A 19,713-nucleotide genomic window follows, 5' to 3' on the forward strand; every position below is an offset into this window, starting at 1 on the left:
CCCGCTTTTCCCTAACGCCGCCGGGCCGCTCGCGCTCACAGCCTCTTAAAGGGGCCTTAACAAAAACGGGCCGGACGGATCGCGCCTGCGCGCTTCCTTCCCTTCTCCCTCCCTCCCTCCCTCTTTCCCATCCAGCAGAATTCCAGGAGGGAAAGACGCGCGCGCACGCGCGCATGCGTCCCTCTCTTTCCCTCCCGCGGGGGAGCGTGCGCGTGCGTGCGTGCGTGCGTGCGCCGGGAGACGCCTCCCCCTCCTCCTCCTCCTCCCCCTCCTCCCTCCCCTCAGAGGATAAGCGGCCGCCGGTGCTGAATGAGAGCGGCTGAAGCGAGCGGGCTGAGGCGGGCGAGGAAGGGAGGGAGGCGGCGGCGGCTAAGCTCGGGCCGGGCAGCTCGGCTTCCTCGCCGCGTTCCGCGTTCGCTCTGCCCGCTCCTCTCGCGTCTCGTCAGCAGGTGAGTCGAGGGCGGCGGCGGAGGCGGCGGCGGCTGCTGGGGCACCGGCGGCGTGTGGGCGAGCAGCGCCTTCCCTCAGCCGGCCCCGGGGGCGCCTCAACCAGGCCCGCAGGGATGGCCAGGCGGCGGCTGCTGCCGACGCCCACGGCTCCGGCGGCGCCCGCCCTCCTCCTCCTCCTCCTCCTCCTCCTCCTCTCCGTCCCCTTTCGCCTCCACGCCGGGCGGGGGTCTCCTTCACGCCGAGCCCGGGACGCCTTCCTTCCTCGCCGCGCCTCCATTGAACTCCTCCATTGGGTCCCATTCAACTCCCTTTCCTGTGTCGCGCCCCCCCCCCGGCTCCATTGAACGCCTCTCTGTCACCCACCCACCCATTATTTGCCCAGCGAGCGCATGCTCTTCTTGCAACGCCTCGGGGGGCGGCGAAGAAGAGGGTGGTCGGGGGTCTTTGAGGAACTTTCCGCGCCTTGCTTGGGATCTTGTGTTTCGTACCTGACTTGACCACATTGCCAAGTTTATTCGAGCTCTCTCTCTCCCATCAGCTGCAAAGGGGAGCCAAGGTGCACAGATCCAAGTCCGGAGCGAGTGTTGAGTCGCTTACCTTGCACGCCTATCAAGTGAAGCCTGATCAAGCTAAAATGGTCACAGCAAAGGCCGCCTAGGGCTTGGGTCTCGTTAAACTCCAATTTAGGGTTATACTGACAAATTCTTGGTTCAGTTCTGTGTGCTTTTCTACTCTACGTACCGTCACGTTGGGTGGGTTGTTGGCCATGCTGAGTTTGGCCAAAAACCTAACGCAACCAACATTCTTCTTTTCTATGTACTGAGGATGCATGTATAAAATAAACACACTTGTGCATTCTACCTACTCACCCACCCACTCACTTAGGTGCCTTGTCATGCATCTGTTAAACTGGACTCTGGCCTATGAAATCTTAGGCCAGAATGAATTGATTCGCCTTTAAGATGCCAGAGGAATCTCTTACCCGTATTGTGTTGCTGTTTTCCTTGCTCTGTTTTGGAGCAGGGTTAGAACTTGCCTTCCCTTAATTTGTGCTTAATTAAAGCATACATGTGCATGCCTGGAGCTTTCTCTATTCTGCATGGACTAGCAGGCTTTCTAGTTCTCCCCTCTCCTTACCATGAGACATTGTCATTCCTATTCCTGAGCTTGAGGTGAGTCACAACTCTACCATCCGTGTTAACTATGTAGGAGGTGAGGGGTTTGGATATGTCTTGATAGGAGTGCAGCCTCCATCCAACCCGCCATGGAAAAATTGACCAAAAGAGTATTGCCATGCCTTTGAAAGGCAGAGTAACTAGTGGGATTTAGAAGCCATTCCAATTTCTCTAAGCTATTTGCTGTGCGGTAGCTATTTTTACTAGAGGATAATTTTGAATAAGAAGTGGCGAATGGTCAATCCCTGCTCAGTTGCTGTCTTGTCAGAGTGCACTTGTAGTACATTCGGTGCACTTCCCTTCAAGTGCTCCTTCTGCTTCTATTTTGGCAACTGTGGGGTCTTCGTTGTATTACCGAGGGTTGGATTTGTTGCAGGGACCACAATTTGCTAATACGTAAGAGACAGCTGTAGCTGTAGTCTCAGGTAAATAGAAAAGAGAGAACAATTATATATTTTTTGAACTAGCTTCTGATTGTTTAATAAGTTTTGGAGTTATGTTTTGCAATAGGGAATTCTAAACAAATTTCCCACAGGAGCTTCCTTGATTTGGTGCCTTGACACCTTGCTTTTGAAGTGTAGGACACAAAACACCAGGTGAAAACAATATGTTGCACTTGATTTGGCACATACCTATCCTGAAGAAATTGCCTCCACTTAATTTTGATTCACCTCGTTCTGCCAAATAGATTACCAGGTGGAGCCTTGTTCACTCTGGCTACCAAACAGCTTTTTAGGTCAGTTGTCCTTAACTGGTACTGGAGAGATCCCAAAATACCTTGTAGAACACCTTGCTTCGCCAACAAAAGTATCACCATTTTGTTTTTTCTCTGCATAACTGCACAGTAAAAGAGCAAGAGGGCCTGTTGGAACAGAAGCCATGTTTGGTTCTGCGCTTTTGGTGTGTGGGTTGTCTGGTTGGTTATACAGGCAGCACAGCATGAAAATGAGCACTCTCAAAATACAGGGCAACTAACTATTAGTGGGTTTTTGCACACCCAGTTCCCATGAGTATTGCTTTATTATTTTGGTATTTTTAATGGAATTTATATGAAATATTAATGTAGTATATGATTCCCCCCTCCCCTGGTATTGTATATATATTTTTTCTTTTTCTGTCAGATGCTTGGAGACCTCCGGGTGACAAGCAACTAATAAGTCTAATAAATGAAATGTAGTGGAGCTGAGCAGCTACAGAGAGCAATGGAGATAATGGAGGCTCTTGAGACATTAGCAGTAGTTGTTCTGGAGGCTGAAGATTAGCCCACTAGACCTCTATCTTTCACACAATAAGCAGGATGTTTGAAGTATGGGAGGACAGTGGCTTCTCCTCAAGCATGTGCTCTTTAATGCACCAGAGTGATAAGCTTGAATTTCCTGAATTTCAGTGCATGTGTCAGGACAGAGCGTCGTTTTTAAAAATATATGCTGTAGTCCTTTCAGTAAAATATTCCCAGAGTGACATTACTTTTGGTGATTGAATACAGAACCATAAAATAATAGTTATTCCATATTAAATAATACAGAATAATGGAATGTGGTTCTGTGTAGGTGCCCTTTATATTTTCTTCTTTCTCACTTGGTGATTGTGTTATTGTGTGTGAATAGCGGTAAGGGTGTAAAAATTCTACCCACAGCAGTGGAAGTGTTTTTAACAGAACTCCTTCTCCCAGTATAGAGTGAGAAATACATTACTGTACTTACAGGATAGAAAGCAAAATTCAGCATGGATGAGAACTGGTGATGTGTGCTTTCAGTGATGTTTATATGTATGTATAGAGTGCCTGAGGTGAATGAACAGGTTTGAACATACCACTATAGGGAAAACTGCATCAATTGAAACTTGCATCAGTGGAACTTGCATCTTTGTGTGGGATTATTGGGGCTTGTGCTTTTGTGACTGGGATCATGAGGTACATGCAAAATATATCTGGGTTTGAATTAAAGTATCCTTATTTGAGAACCTGGTGCAGCTCCCTCTGTGGGAAAGGCACCAGGAATTGCCACCCACCTGCATATTGGCACAGGTAGACAAAAGAACCTTCTTTTTCTGTTCAGACTGGTAAGGTAAAGGACCCCTAGACTGTTAAGTCCTGCCAAAGGTGGCTGTGGGGTTGCGGTGCTCATCTCGCTTTCAGACCAAGGGAGCCGGCATTTGTCCGCAGACAGCTTTCCGGGTCATGAAGCAGGTGCACCGGGGTTACAGTTCTGACAGGAAAGATAAAAGCATGAATGAGAGTGGAAACTGGAGCTTGGCACCAGTTTCAGTGTCATCATCCACCCCTTCCCATACTGTGACTAGGAAAAGATGCTGAGGAGCTGTTACCTAGTGCTTTTGAAAAGCAGAGATCAGCCAGGTTGGAGAGAATTGAAGTTGTGCAAATGCCTGTGCCTCATCAAAAGGGGGAAAGGCTACTACTGGGGAATTTGGATCACTGTGTTTCCACTAGAAGCAGCAAGCAGCTTGCATAGTGGGCAAAGAAACATTCATTGGGGTAGTGCCTTTGGGCATGAGCACAATTTCTGTTCCAATCCAGAAGCAAAGTTCTTAACCTAAGGTAATATTTCTGGGTTAGCGGAGTCTGTAACCTGAAGCATATGTAACCTGAAGCATATGTAACCCGAGGTACCACTGTATGATGTTGAAAGAGGACTGTACAGTATGCAACTGATTGATTCTACACCTTAATAGTAGAGTATTCTAGTTTGGTTGCAATAATCAACCACCGTTGGAAAGGGATCTATAGGATTTACATTGTTCTTAATGTAGCTCTGAAAAGTTTGTACAGAAGGGATGCGCTCTGTGAGTATGTGTGTATGTGACTGTATAAAGTTGTGTCAAGACAAGAATGGGTTATCAAGAGGCATGGCCTCCTAAGGCACTGGACTCCCATCATCCCAAGCCAGTGGTCAGGGATGATGGGAGTTGGGAGACCCGCAACATATTGAGAGCCACAGGTTTCCCACTCCTGCCCTAAAGTAGGATTATGGTTCAAAATATATACTGTATTTTTCGCTCTATAAGACACACCAGACCACAAGATGCGCCTAGTTTTGGGGGGAGGAAAACAAGAAAAAAATATTCTGAATCTCAGAAGGCAGAACAGCAAGAGGGATCACTGCGCAGTGAAAGCAGCAATCCCTCTTGCTGTTCTGGCTTCTGGGATAGCTGTGCAGTCTGCATTCGCTCCATAGGACGCACAGACATTGCCCCTTACGTTTTAGGAGGGGAAAAGTGAGTCTTATAGAGCAAAAAATACAGTAATTGGTTTGTAAGGTTACTCCATCAAATATAAATTGTCAGTGTAAGCTAGCCTGACAATTTAAGATGTTAGCATTGTTGGAAAAAAAGTTATTTATACCCCCAATTTAAACAATGTTTTATGGCATAAGTCAACTTGGTGCCATTCAGATGTTTTGGACTAGAACTTCCATAAGCCCCAGCCAGCACACAGCACATTGAATTAGACAGGAATCTAAGAGGTTTACAATCTGTAGAAACCTAATAGGGCTAAATGATAATAAACATTTACCTCTGGGGGGCACTGCTTTCTAGGACAAAGTGGTGATTGGCACTTGGATACAACCTTTGCTCTTTAATGTTTAAAATTGCCATTCTACATGTAAATAAGGTTTGCTTTTGGGAGATAGGAGATACATTTGAACAATGTCCTTGATTTAGCCCATTCTAATCAGAGTATCAGGGGATTTAATCTCCACTTAAAGTGAAAGTACAAAGTCAGGGTTAACAAATATCCAGACCATAAGAAATAAATGCTGTGTTAATTTAATAGCTGATAAGTTGTTGTAGGGCAATGTTTCCATGGAGGAGCCTTTTGTAACGTGTACTTTCACTTTCTAAACACTTCTTATTGGTCTGAGAGAGTAAGTTGATTTTCTAAGGAAAAGTATGTCGAGCCTTGAGTGCTCACTGAGCTGTGATACTGTAATTGAAATTAATAACTTCCTATAATGTCATTGGACGCGGGTGGCGCTGTGGGTTAAAGCACAGAGCCTAGGACTTGCCGATCAGAAGGTTGGCGGTTCGATCAGAAGGTTGGCGGTGAGCTCCCGTTGCTCGGTCCCTGCTCCTGCCCACCTAGCAGTTCGAAAGCACGTCAAAGTGCAAGTAGATAAATAGGTACTGCTCCGGCGGGAAGGTAAACGGCATTTCCGTGCGCTGCTCTGGTTCGCCAGAAGCGGCTTAGTCATGCTGGCCACATGACCCGGAAGCTGTACGCCGGCTCCCTCTGCCAATAAAGCGAGATGAGCGCCGCATCCCCAGAGTCTGTCACGACTGGACCTAATGGTCAGGGGACCCTTTACCTTTACCTATAATGTCATTGACTGCTTTTTATTGTTTCACTTCCAAAACAACAAATCCAGAAAAAAATTGGAGAGAATCTGAGGAGATGAGTATTCGTGTATGCGTACTTTTTGGAAGGAGACACTTCTGTGATGCCAAAGTTATAATTATGAAAGATGGAGATAGTACATAAGCTAATCTTTGTTTTCATGGATAACAGTGCAGACTATAAGATTTCAACTGCCTCCATAATTTTCAGAGGCAGAGGGAGGATTTTTTTCTTCCCCATTAACCTTTTAATTTCTTGCTGGTTGTAAGACGGAATGTAGTAGGTCCCCTTTGCAACCTAGTCTTTGTTACCACAATGCATTTCCTGACATAGAAAAGGCAATAAGTGTTTGAACGCTCACATCTTTTCCTCTTCTGCCTTGTCCTGTGTGGTTTCTACAATCTTTATTCCTTTGGAGTATTTGTTTTCTTAGTTCTTACTTGTTTTCTTAGTTCTTCACCTCATTGGGAAGCATTGTTTTTCCACAGACTTTATGAAAGTAATGACTTCTTTATCATGATTGTGCAGGAAATTAATTAGAATTTGCCAGTGCCTCATAAGAATCAAGAGATTATAGAAGTACTCATTAGATCTAAGATTCTAGCCTTGCTGACCTAAAGGGGGAACTGTCCTATTTTTGCCCAGAATCAAGTAGCCAGTATCTAGGTCTAGCTGTAACTATCCTGAACCAGCTCTTCAAACAAACAAACAAACAAACAAACAAACAACTATATATATATATATATATTATATATTATATATATGGAATGCCTAAGGGATCCCAGGAGCATAAAATAGATTCTCTGACATTGCACTCTCCCCTGCCCTCCACTGTCACAGAAACCCCTGAAGCCCTGACCTGACACCTGAGCTCTGACATCACAAGCCAAAAAGAGCATCCTGGGGATGACTTGGAAGCAGCTTGGATCTGAAGCTGTCCCAATACCCTGGTATACCCCTAAAGCAAAGATTTAGACCAGTAATTTACTTCTAATTGAGAAGTAAATTACTGGTCTAAATGGGAAATGCTTAAAGAGAAAATGAAGATGGAGTCCAAGAATGCTATCCCAACATAACTGCATATTGTTGCGTGACAACATGGCATCAGAAATCACCCTGTGTTCTGGTGGCTTGCTGTTTTTATCCAGCAATGTATGTTGATGTATGTGTTTATGCACTTCTCTTCAAACACAGTTGAGGCAGTCCAAGTGCATGTGCAAATTCACCATTAGCTTGTATCCAGGTGGGAGTTAGTGTTTGCTTTGTATATACATCTTGATTCAAGTTGGAATGGATTATTGGCTCTGTAAGAAGTGTTTTGCTCCACCTGATCTGTCAACGTGTCTTTTTCTTTGACTCACCAGGGTGCAGTGACAGTTCTAGACAGAAAAACAAAAGTGAGGTGGATCTCCAAAGATGTTGTGGATTAGTTCATTTCTCAGAATTTTTTTATTGTTATGGAAAAGGATGAATTGATCCACAGAAAAATGATCCACAAATAATCCATTAAGCAAATAAAACAATAAATATCATCTGATATAGTACATTGCTTGAGAAAAATAAAAATATAGGCAATGTTCTTAATTTTACAAAACTAATAAACTGTAGGACTGAGCATGATTCTGTTCTTTATCATTCCAGTATATAATGAACATATACTATTATGCAATATAGCTTTTAATACTCCATCTGCTCTCTCTTTTCTTAACAATATCTATAAGCTTAAGTATATGCACCTCATTCCAGATTATTTATTTATTGCATTTATATCCTAACTTTTCTCCAAGGAACTCATGGAGTCATACAGTTATCCCCCTCTTCATTTAATTGCCACAACAAGGTTAGGCTGTGAGGCAGTGACTGGCTCAAGTGACCCAGTGAGCTTCCTCACTGTGTGTGGATTCAAACTCTGGTCTCCCAGGTACAGTACTAGTCCCACATCATAAACATCTAAACTTCCATGATGAAACTCTCTGTTTAGTAGCTAATTGGCATTTTAGCTGTTGCTTGTAGATGGCTAATCATCCCTCAGCATCCCATGTATTATATTGCCAGATCACACAACTATTGTGCCAGATGCCACTGTATCCTATCATTTCTCTAATACTCTAAAATTACTTCCCAGTACCTCTTTGATTTTTCACACAGCCCCCAGAATACGTGCAATATTTCCTCTTGTGTTTATGCCCCTCCTACACCATCACCTTCTCTGGGTATATTTGGATTAATCTGGGTGTTAAATACCACCTTAGGTCCGGGGACTCTCTGGATCAGATTGGGAGTGGGTACAGCAAGGAGAAAGAGAACAGGAAGGGGAAGTCTCATCTTGGGAGTAGAGGTCCATCCACATGATGTTGGTTATTGCCCATGTTTTCTATTGGAGCTATAAAAGGTAAAGGTAAAGGACCCCTGACAGTTAAGTCCAGTCGCGAACGACTCTGGATTTGCGGCGCTCGTCTCGCTTTACAGGCTGAGGGAGCCGTTTGTCTGCAGACAGTTTTTCCGGGTCATGTGGCCAGCATGACTAGACCAGCGCACGGAAACACCGTTTACCTTCCTGCTGGAGCGGTACCTATTTATCTACTTGCACTTGATGTGCTTTCAAATTGCTAGGTTGGCAGGAGCAGGGACCGAGCAACGGGAGCTCACCCCGTCACGGGGATTCGAACTGCCGACCTTCTGATTGGCGAGCCCAAGGCTCAGTCGTTTAGACCACAGTGCCATTGGAGCTATAGCCCACGTCTATTTCCATCTTTATTACATTTATATCCAGCATTTCCTCCAAGAAGCTGAAGATGGTGTGCATGCTCCCTACCCATTTTATCCTCATAAACAACTTTGTGAAGTAGATTAGGCTAAAAGATTACTGGTGTAAATTCAACCAGAGTAGAATTCACCTAAAGCAGCCATGTCAAAAGTCTGTTTCGGGGGCCTAATCCGGCCTGCTGGTTGGTTTAATCCAGCCCCTGCTGCAGTTTATTTCCCGGGGTAATTTGGCCCTTCACTTCATCAAATCTGGCCCTCTTTGAAAAAAAGTTTGGACACCTCTGACCTAAAGCGACCCATCTGCTGTGCAGAAGGACTTCTGTTTATGCAGCAGGGCTTTTTACTCCCCACAGCCACAACACCCCATTAAATTGGCTTAGGGTAGAGTGATTGCCATAGTCTGATGTTGCAAAATTCTATTTTCATTCGCCTTGGTAAGAACTTACCAACTATATCTATCTAGTTACTTTAATTTTATTACTATTTTGAACATTTTCTTTGGGAGGCATTTTGCTTCTCTGCTTCATATTAATACAGTCATACCTCGGGTTACAGATGCTTCAGGTTGCGTGTTTTCGGGTTGCGCACCGCGCCAAACCCGGAAGTACCGGAACAGGTTACTTCTGGGTTTTGGTTCTCGCGCATGTTCAGAAGTGCTGAATTGCGACCCGCGCGTGTGCAGACACGGCACTGTGGGTTGCAAACGTGCCTCGCGCACAGATCACATTCGCAACCCAAGCGTCCACTGTACTACTCCATATTTAGTTACGACTCTGAGTTAGGAAATAGTCCAGAGCTAGGTTTTCTTTATACTAGACCAGGGATGGGGAACCCTTTTCAGCCTTTGAGGGCTGCATGCCAGTGGTGGAAGGGGTTGGAGACAAAAGAGGACAGAGTATCAGGAGGTTTTTAAGGCTTGATGTTTTTATTATGTTTTTAGATATGTTGTAAGCCGCCCAGAGTGGCTGGGGAAAACCAGACAGATGGGCGGGGTATAAATAATAAAATATTATTGTTATTATGAACGTACATTTTTCTTTGCACAGTAAGCTACTTTCTGCACAGACACACTCACTCACTATCTATCCTCCATCCAGGCAAGCAAAATGCATTATCAAAGTTCAAGGACACATTCCAGCAAGGCAAAAACACTCTAGGATAGTTTTGCTGAGGTTCCTCAACCCTGTACTTGTTTTAGATTGATTTTCTGTTGCATTGTTTTTTAAAATGTTACTGTCTCTTTTTGTACAGAATCGCACAGCATTTTAAATGTGCTGATTATGCCTTGTTTCATTACTGAAGCTTCATTATGCATAAACCAGGTTGTCATATGATTTAGCTTTGCAGCAAGATAATTGCATTTATGCTTTTGAAATCCTAAGCCTTCTGCTCTTTTCGGTTTGTAACGTGTTTTTGGTGCTATCCTTGGTCTTTTCCCAGACCAAAAGAAATTAAATAAGTTTTGCCAGTTGTTAAAAATTTGGAAAGATATCAGCAGTGGAATGAATACAAACAAAACCTTTGGAAGAACATTCAGCTGTAAAACTGGTAGTCATCTATCAATATCTTTGTCTTTTCATATAAACTGTCGTGGTTAATTTTGACCGTGTAGTTTACATTATAATATATCCTAATTCCTAAGTATGACAGATCTTTGGAGAATTAGATATTGTGTGAAATCGTATCTTAGCTTTTTGTAGGTAACCCCCCCTTCTGATTTTTAAAGGTTTACCCTGTATCCTGAAGTATTTCTGAATTTGTACTATAAAGTTTCAGGTAAAAATGTTCCTGGGTTCATTTAATAACAGTAACCTTTGGGGATGGAGTAGTTCATATTTGTCTTTGGCATTCCGAGAATTGTTTGTGAAAGAGAGAAAAAATAATAATTGTGTAATAAAGCAATAAAATAACAGCATAGCACAGGATAAAAACTCCAGTGAATCAAATTCTCTAACTTCCCCAGTAGCAATTCATATGCTTTAAAAGTTCAGTGAAAAGATCTCTTTCAACAACATCAGATGCTGGCATTAGGAAGTCGCATTTCTTTGGTATTCAAGTTATTAAGTTCAAAGGGCCAACTCATACTACACAGAACTGGGAAAAGCAAAGGCAAAAGCAAAGAAGCAAAAGCAAAAGAATCCTTGTGAAAAGGGGGCTCTTGGATTTTTATTATGGTGACCTCTGTGGTGACTCTACACATTAGAGCAGAGATGGAAAAGGAGTTGCAAATGCCTTTCACTTCTTTCCCTCCTTAAATGTAATATCAGAACAAGCATTTAGAGGCCCCAGACACAAACTTTAGCTTTTCAGCCCCCACTCCCCTTTGTCTCTCTTTTGCTGATTGGCTGCAACAATTTCAGGAAGAAACCATCAAGAGAAGGGTGAAAGAGAGCAGACAGTCCTACAGTAGAAATGTTTCCATAGGAAACCGTGGAAATTGTGGACTCGTTACGCAAACACTCACCTGACAATTGTAAGCAGGACCTGCGTGTATACACATCCATGTTTTGTGTCATGTACGTATAAGAAGGAGTTTCATCAACACTGGGAGCTGTGCTAATTAAAAAGCAGAAATTTACTATAAAATCTTAAGTTGATCAGAATGAGGAACAATCTTTTTTGCAGTTGCTAGTGCAACTAGTGTGCACTATAGGAGATGGATAAACATAGATGACTGAACCTCTCTGATGAATATCAGTTACTTTAAAACTATCAACCTGCCCTTGAGTTAAGAACTTAGAGGGAAGACCTGTTGAGCTTACTGCAATTGAATGAGATCTGCTACATAGCCACTAGGGAAAGGGTTTTCTCTCAGTTAGTGCCCTGGTTGTAGAATTCCCTTCCCTCTATGAGTTTTCGTTGCCAGCTCAAAATATATTTGTTTGCTCAGGCATTTGTCAATTAGGTGGCTATTGTTTGATTCTGTTTTAATTACTGTTTTATCTGTCCAGGGTGCTTTGTCTGTGCTTGCCCTGTGAATTTGGTCTTGATGAAACTATGATGTGTTTTTATGGGTTTTACTGTACCCCAACCTGGGATTTTTTGTTGATGAAGGGTAGGTTTAAAATGTTTTTACTGCCAGCTTTCCCTTGTCTTTACATTTTTATTATGTTGGACCTATGTTTTATTTGGAGACTGTAGGCCTGTTTCTTTAGGCATATTTACGAACTTTTCAACCTCTCAAACATATGGATAAAAAGACATCAGTAAGAAAAAGAGCTGAGAGCATTTGTTTATGGTAGTGTTTTAATGCAGGAAAATCTACTGTCAGGCATCATACAGCAGAACCAGAAGTAAGTCCTATTGAATTCAGTGGGGCTTACTCGCAAGTAAGTAGTGTTGGAATTGCAGCCTCAATGACCTTACCGTCCTGCTTTTTATATAAGAACTTAAAAGCCCAATCAAAACATCTGGCTACATTTCTGAACAACAACAAAAGTTTCATGCTTGAGGTAGATTGTCAATTATCAGGAAGTGATATCCTTGGACGTCTATCTGGTAAGATAGAATGACTTCAGAAAATACAGAATTCACTGCAATTCCTTACATGTCTACTTTATATGTCTCATTGAGTGGGACTTGCTCCCAGATAATTAAGTATTTGATTGCTGCCTAACAGTGTAATACTACACATCCCTACTCATAGATACATGTGTTCAGTATAAAATTGTATGTTGAGGTAGTAGTGTTATTGTCTTTTGTTTTTTGTTTTTAAACACTCTTGACTGTAAAATTCATCTTTTATTCTCTAAGCTGGAACAGTTCCTGCCTGTTCTCTGCCTTATCAAAGAAATACACCTAAAGTCTCTTGCAAGAAGCATTAAATTCACCAGTTGTAATGAATTTTGGCTGATTTTAGGCTGCTGTTTGCAAACAAATTATTTAACATGGCCTTAGCATAAAATATTTCCATAGCCTTCCTCTTGCATTTAAATATACAGTATACTAGATTTTCAGTTTGTTCAGCTTTTGCTGTGCAGGGTTGAGACTATGTTAAATTTTGTTGTGTCTGGTTCAGGCTTTGGTTGTAAAAATGTCAAGAACCTTTTCCAGCCTCGTGGTCACATAGGCAACCTTCCAGGGGCCGCACGCCAGTAGTGGGCAGGGCCAGAGTCAAAAGCGGTAGGCATAGACAATGTAAATTTTACTTTTGTATAGCAGGCTTGACTTCTACCCCCAATTGCACTCGTCTTTAACCCCCATCCATGCCAACTAAAGTCCTTATCAGAGTTCCCTTCACCCCCCCCCAAAAGAAAAACGTGATGTAAAGCTGATGAAGGATGTGGTCTGAGGAAAGTCCGAACCGTGCTATGCATGATGTCTGCATGCATATTGGGACACTTCATGGTTTCCTCTTCTGGCTGCTGCCCCACAAATGTCTTCTGGAACAGCATTTTCTGAAGTGCAAGGGGATAGCACACTCATCGGCTTTTCTGGATTTTAACCAGAAAACATATTCATAGAACTTGAGAAATCCCTTTGTATTGTGTTTTTAAATGTACAACATTTTTGTGCAACATTGTGCAAACACGCAATTTGATTTCACATTTCTGTTTTGGATTTGTTATTTATGAGTTGGTATCTGTTATCTTTGCTAAAGTAATGTAGCATTGTATGTGGTTTTTACCTTCCAGAACTGAGGTTTCTCTGCCAAACTGGGATGTGGATATTAAATTGAACCACTCACATTAGGAAATAGATTGGATCCACCCTATTGGCTTTTGCACTACTTATGCTTCCTTGATGGATTGCTGTCTCAATTTCAGAACTGTGAAAGCTTCTCTGCTAGACCATCACTTTGTGGCACAGAACAGCTTGTGTTTCCATGTTACCAATTATGAAGAGATTAAATGTAAAGGACATACACATAAATTTCTCTTCCTTTGTGGTTTTATTTATTTTAGTAGGTGTTTTGTTACTCAAGCATAATGTGACTTTTCTTTTGAAACACCAGCATAATTTTATGTTTATACAGTATATAAACATAAAGCACTGGCTATTTTACATCCAGGATTAAGTCAGTCTCATTTCTCATGCCGTAAACTGCTTTATGCTTTCTTAGTGGTATTACTCCATTTCTGATTCTTGACACCCATTGGAGCCGCCCCCACTCAAAATAGCTTAATCACAGGTTCTTTGCTATTTTTGAGAGTGTAATTTATAACAACTTTTTTTAAATGTAGGAGAAATCTAGAAATACATGCACCTCTGAAACCAAGTGTTCAGTTTGTCTTGGAAATAAGTTACAGCACAGCTTAATTTGGCTGTTTTGGAAGCATGAGTTTCTGTGTGAAATGAGATATTTAATTACTTTTCCTACTAGAAATAGTGGAGAAGCTGGTCATATTAAGGGTGTTAAAACTGTGACAGCCCAGTTAGCATTCTCTTATGCTCTCTCCCAGTCTCAAAGGACTGAAGAGAATGGGTATGTTGCCCACTTGCCTCCTGGGATGCTGTTCCGGAGCCCCCCTTGAAATGAAACAGTCCAGGTCTGGGTTGGAAATGGTGCTAACCTTATTGGATGCAGCTATCCCAAGGTTTGGCATGGCATAGGGGAGCTTACTGATTTTGGTCAGCCCGTGTTCTGGGTGCCCATTATGCAGTCTGGCCACCTTTGTGTGGGCTTTTCTGGGGGTCCCTGCAGACAATGAGGATGTGTGATGGATGCAGGCTTATAATGGTACTATAATGTAGCTAGGAAGGTAAGTCACACCCTCAAATCCTGCTGGTAGTGTGGGGATGAGGCATCTGCTGTGGCTCTGGACAAGCAGGTGCAAGAAGACTCTTTTGGGACCGCTACTCAATAGATGAATTTGAGGTGACTCAGTGGGACCCGCAGCTGGTGAAATGTACATTTCTTCACCTGCAGAATATTACCAATCAAGCCCTGTAAAGTCACCAACTTAACATGTGCTTGGGCATTTAAAAAATTCAGATATTTTCTAGGCATGCTGTTTAACTTTTTACCTGTCGTGTAAATTTGCTTACTTCATTTATGTTGTACAATTTGATGATGGGAATATAGGATCTGGGAGTAAGAAACCAGGCGTTTTTCTATAGAGAGTGCTGTCCTTTGACTTATGGGTTCACCACTCTTTCACCTCTTTCTGCCAGACATGTTCATGATTTAGTTGGCAACCATTGGCATTCTATATGAATTATCATAGGGTTTTTTTGTTCCTGCGTTAGATGACAGACTTTTTCGCTGCCAGCTGTACTTGAAAAATATCAGGTGTGTCGTTTTGTGAAGATGCCTCAAATTTTTGATGATCAAATCCAAGAGATTTCTACACAAAAACCCACCTACACATTAAGGGACGGTGCAAGTGTTTGTACTTGAAGTGCCACAGTTTATTTAGGCATAAATTTTGGATTTGTAGATTGTTCATTGTCCAGTATATAGCCACATTTGTTTACGTAGTGCTGAGCATCACTGGCCAGTTGATACTGTGCTTGCATTATTTAAATGTTAGAGAACTTTTGGCTGCTGAGCACAAAAACAGTCATGTTGAACAATTCAAACTGTGCAAGTCTGGTGCATGTATTTATAGAGTAAGCAAATGGCGATTAGTATTGTGAAGGGTTCCAGAGTTCTCATTGGTGTTGAAAAATGCCCACCTGAGGTTTTGAGTTACTTATTGTAAACTGCCCTGCTACGGAGTTTCTGAATCATGTAATCTCTGAAGAATGACTGACCCTGCAGAATGTTTTTGAAAATACTAACTTAGGTTTGGTGCTGTTTAAACATGTTTGGAGGCTGATGTGAAAATCTGGTTTCTGATGCAGGTATTTAAGCTTAGCTGCTAACAACAACATGAGCTGTCCTATTGCTTCTTTTGTTCTGAAGGGAGATTTGTGGTTCCCCTCCATTTTAAGATCTTGCAGTGACTGATGTCGTGTCTTGTTGATCATTGACCTGTGGTCATCAAAGTGTACAAAGTGGAAGGAAAGGGAGTTAAGAGTGACAAAATACTGAATTTTAGGTAAACAAAAATACATTTGAGAGAAGGTACTGACAGCTTTTTTTTATTGAGCAAATGGCTCAGAGCAGAAGATAGATAGATAAACTTTATTTGCCTTAGCCAACGGCCATAGCAACATAAAACAAGCAATATATACAATTAAAAAGACAACAATGGGTAAAAAGGACAATCAAATGATCAAGTTTATCATTCAGATAGTGGCCCTTAATCTCATTGCACCCTCGATAAACCTGGCAACCTTTGCTGTTGTCCGATCATTTTGACCTGATAACAGAAAGAACAATGTGGCCGCAGATGAGCAGCCTGGGATAGTAAGTAAGGGTGGGGGTGATGATCTCATTCCTCAGATCTTTATAAAGGGGACAGGACAGGAGAACATGAGTCGCTGCTTCCAGATTACTATCTCCACAGGGGCAGAGTCGTTTTCTCAGTTGGAATCTTTTGGTACCTGCCCTCAAGTACGGTGGAGGGCATTACATCCAATATGGCCAGTGTGAAGGCACGTCTGTATTTTGGGATAGTTAATTTATACAAATATGGTGCCAGGGAATCAAACCGAGAGGAAGACAAAAAGGCATACCAAGGACAGAGTTTCTTTATAATGGCCAGATTGTTCTGTTGCTCTAAGTCCTTCAGACGCTGTCCAGTTAGCCTTTTTGCTTTAATAACGCCCATTGTGAGAAGCTGATGTGGGTGGAGTCCACAGGAGAGGAATTTTTGGTGCACAATTTTGGACCACACACTTTTAAGGGGGTCTAAGGGCAGTAGACCAGGAGGATTTAGATTTAGACGGAGCCAATAATTAAGAGTAGAAGCGTTAAACTGCCACCTGTACCTGGTTTAAATGATATGAGAGCCCTTGGAGAAAATACTTGTGCAACTACCTTCCCCCAGATTAAAGTGTGACTGAAAGTGCAATATGAGATGGGGTAAAGTGAATCTATATGTGTAACTTGCAAGGCTTTGCGAGTACAGTGTTAATAAATTTTAAGTTTGAGAAGTGCTATGATTGAAAGTGAAAAGCAAACTTTTAGGCTGGAAACATTGTGGGCTAAAGTGTAATATATGGTATTGTCCTTAATTATAGTTACCGTATTTTTCGCCCTATAGGACGCACTTTTTCCCCTCCAAAAATGAAGGGGAAATGTGTGTGCATCCTATGGGGCGAATGCAGGCTTTCGCTGAAGCCTGGAGAGCGAGAGGGGTCTGTGCGCACCGACCCCTCTTGCTCTCCAGGCTTCAGGAAGCTATCCGCAAGCCGTGGGAGAGCTGCCTGCACCCCGAAGCCTGGGGGCGCACTGAGCTCAGCGCCCCCAGGCTTTGGGCTTTGCACAGCTCTCCCACGGCTTGTGGAGAGCTGCCAGTTCTGGGGGCTGGGGTCGGGGGAAGCTCGGGCTTCCCCTGCCCCAGCCCCGTGCCTGGGGGGGGGATAATTTTTTTTCTTTATTCCCCCCCCCCCAAAAGCTAGGTGCACCCTATGGGCTGAAAAATACGGTAGTTTGGATGGTTGCATGATCCTTGGTTCATTTAACCCTTTTAGTTATTGTATTAACTATTCCTAGTTTATTGAGATTATCCCTCACCATTGGCCATACTGGCTAGGGCTCAAAGGAGTTGGCATCCAGCAGCACCTGGAGGGTCACACAGTTCTCATATTTGCAAATGTTGAGGGTTTTTGAAGTCCAGCTGTGTAGGATTTCAGAGAATTAAATCAAGTAAGACTATTTTTAATTATTTTGCAGTTGGCATGTCATAAAAAAATCAGATGAAAGGTAGAAACATCCCCAATACAGGAAGCACTATACAGCAAATGGTACATTGATGAATCAGGAGGAGTTGTCATTATCCTAGCGAAGCAATCTTTCTTTTGTTACAACAATTTAATTTCTGACTTATTTATAGCGGGGGTTTTCCTGTGTGTAGATCCACCCTAATAGGGAAATTTTGTTTTTATTAAAGCACATCACAAATGAGGCATTCAGGAAGGAATATCATCACTGGGCACACCTGTTGGATGGCCTGCTTTCAGGAAGTTGTGAAAGTAGAACACCCCACTCTAGATCAGAGGTTCTCAAAGGGCATGGCACACCACACTGATGTGACAGGAGAGGATAGCAAGTGTGGTGGGAAGATTCAAGGACAATCAAAGAAACATTTAAACATTTCTGTGTAGTGTAATATAGTATAATATAGGAAAAGACAGTACACCACCCGGGACATTCTGTTTCCTCTGCACACTACTGCCTCTGTCCCATTCAGCAGAGAGTCACCTACTACCACCACATGCCTCTTCCTCTGGGACGTGGCAGGAATCTTTCTATCCACTGTCCTTTGCAAATCCTCTTGGAATCTCCCCCTTGCGTATTGGAGCCTATCTGGATATTGTTGGGATAGGTTACAAAGGCAGGAAACTTATGGCTTGAATACTTCCTACTCCTTCCTTTCAGCTTGCCTTCTCCAGAGTGCATTCCCTTTCTCTGATATCATCTCCATGGAAGGTAGCAAGTGGGTTATCAGCATACTTATCCAGGCTCAGTAGCCTTGGATCTGAAGGGTTAGGTCAAGAATGGGATAAGACTCCTCCAAGTCCATCTCTTTCTCCTCTTTCTCCTGTGGGGAGTGGCAGGAATCATTCTGTGCACCGTACCTTTCACAGCCACCTTGGTGTCTTCTGAGGTTGGCGACTGCTGTCCTAGCTCCTCTGGCCCAGAATGGTGCTGTTCTGTGTGCCCAAGAGTCTTTCCCTTGCACAGTGTAACTTTCCACCCTGCTCCCTGCAGCCCCCCCCCCCCCGCCCCCGCACAGCCTCAAAATCTGCTCCAGAGGGTTTGGAGAACAATGTCCACAGGATCTCCTTCTTGGTCTGTCACTGCCATTGTCAGTTCAGACCCCACCAATATAAGTGAAGTGAGTTTTGTTTGTCCGCCCTAATGTGAATCTCTTTAAACATGCTTAGATTGAGGCACCTCCCCATTTCCTCTAAACAAAGAAATTTTGCTTATTGGTTTTGCAACAAGTCAGTATATTAACCCATAGAGTCTGAAGGTAGTTAAATATCCTAGCTTGTTCTGAATGTGGCAGCCATAGTTTCCTAGTTTGAATGAAATGGGAAGCTGTTTAATTAGAGATTACTTGCTTTGATTGCTTCATTCCATGAAGGAAGAAACAAAGGGTTGCGTACAAATCTCAGCTTAATAAGATCAAATTTAATATTATGAATGTGACCAATATCTGATTAAAAATAATTACACTGGAAATCACTATGAAATAGGACCAATAAAAGTTTGTTGGGATTTGTTCTCAGCACAAGGTGGCAGCAATGCATCAAGTAGAAGGCAGACCAAATATTTTTGTATATCTGCAGTTATCAAAGGCTTACATTCTCATTTTAAAATGATGTTAGCTAAACAGCAGCATGAATATGCATTCTGTAAACTGATGAAAACAAGCAGCACTCTTAAAATAAACAGCTTAATGCATTAATAGTCTCCGATTAGCTAAGCAATTGGTGATAATCAAGCTAATGTATTCCTTTATTTCGATCTCTTTAAAGCTATTTATTTACATCACAAACTGCTTTCCTGCCAAAGAAAATCCTATTCAAAGCAGCAACTAGCGTTGTAATGAGACTACAACATAATATATCATACATGTGCTTAAATACAGTTTAATTGTGCACATAAAATGAGAGTCAGCAGCTGCCAAATGTCTGTCGGAATATATGATTTATTTATTTATTTTACTAATTTCCGCAGTTCAGAACAGAAGAAGTTTGGCAGCCATTTTTGGGGAAGGGCCATGCCATAATTGTAGCATTGCAGCCTAAGATACACTGTTTCAAGCAGCAACAAAAATGTCAAAGGAAGAATCAGGAGTGCAGCTGGCTCCTGATTTTTTTTCTTTGAAATTGCAGTCACCCGGTATCAAGACTGTTAGGTGGCTGGCTCTGTCCACCTATCAAAGTGATCCACCAAAGATTGGCCAT

The 19,713-nt window shown here is 42.6% G+C and overlaps 1 protein-coding gene and 1 long non-coding RNA gene across 4 annotated transcripts in view; one reads left to right on the top strand and one right to left on the bottom strand.

Moving 5' to 3' along the window:
• The first annotated feature begins 210 nt into the window (after positions 1-210).
• RALGPS2 (Ral GEF with PH domain and SH3 binding motif 2) overlaps positions 211-19,713 on the top strand; it is a 97,012-nt gene continuing 77,509 nt past the window's right edge. For 2 of the 3 annotated variants that reach the window (XR_014549880.1, XM_083621610.1), the window contains exon 1: positions 211-449. The gene's annotated coding sequence lies outside the window, so the exon portion shown is untranslated. The remainder of the gene's footprint in view (positions 450-19,713) is intronic. The other variant, XM_083621611.1, reaches the window with a different exon arrangement.
• LOC310766002 lies at positions 5,206-6,694 on the bottom strand. Its single transcript, XR_014549917.1, has 2 exons — positions 5,957-6,694; positions 5,206-5,591 (listed from the first exon to the last, which is right to left on the bottom strand). It is a non-coding gene; the product is annotated as an uncharacterized lncRNA (long non-coding RNA).

The sequence above is a fragment of the Podarcis filfolensis genome, assembly GCF_964270895.1.
Source record: "Podarcis filfolensis genome assembly, chromosome: 6".
Lineage (NCBI taxonomy): Eukaryota > Metazoa > Chordata > Lepidosauria > Squamata > Lacertidae > Podarcis > Podarcis filfolensis.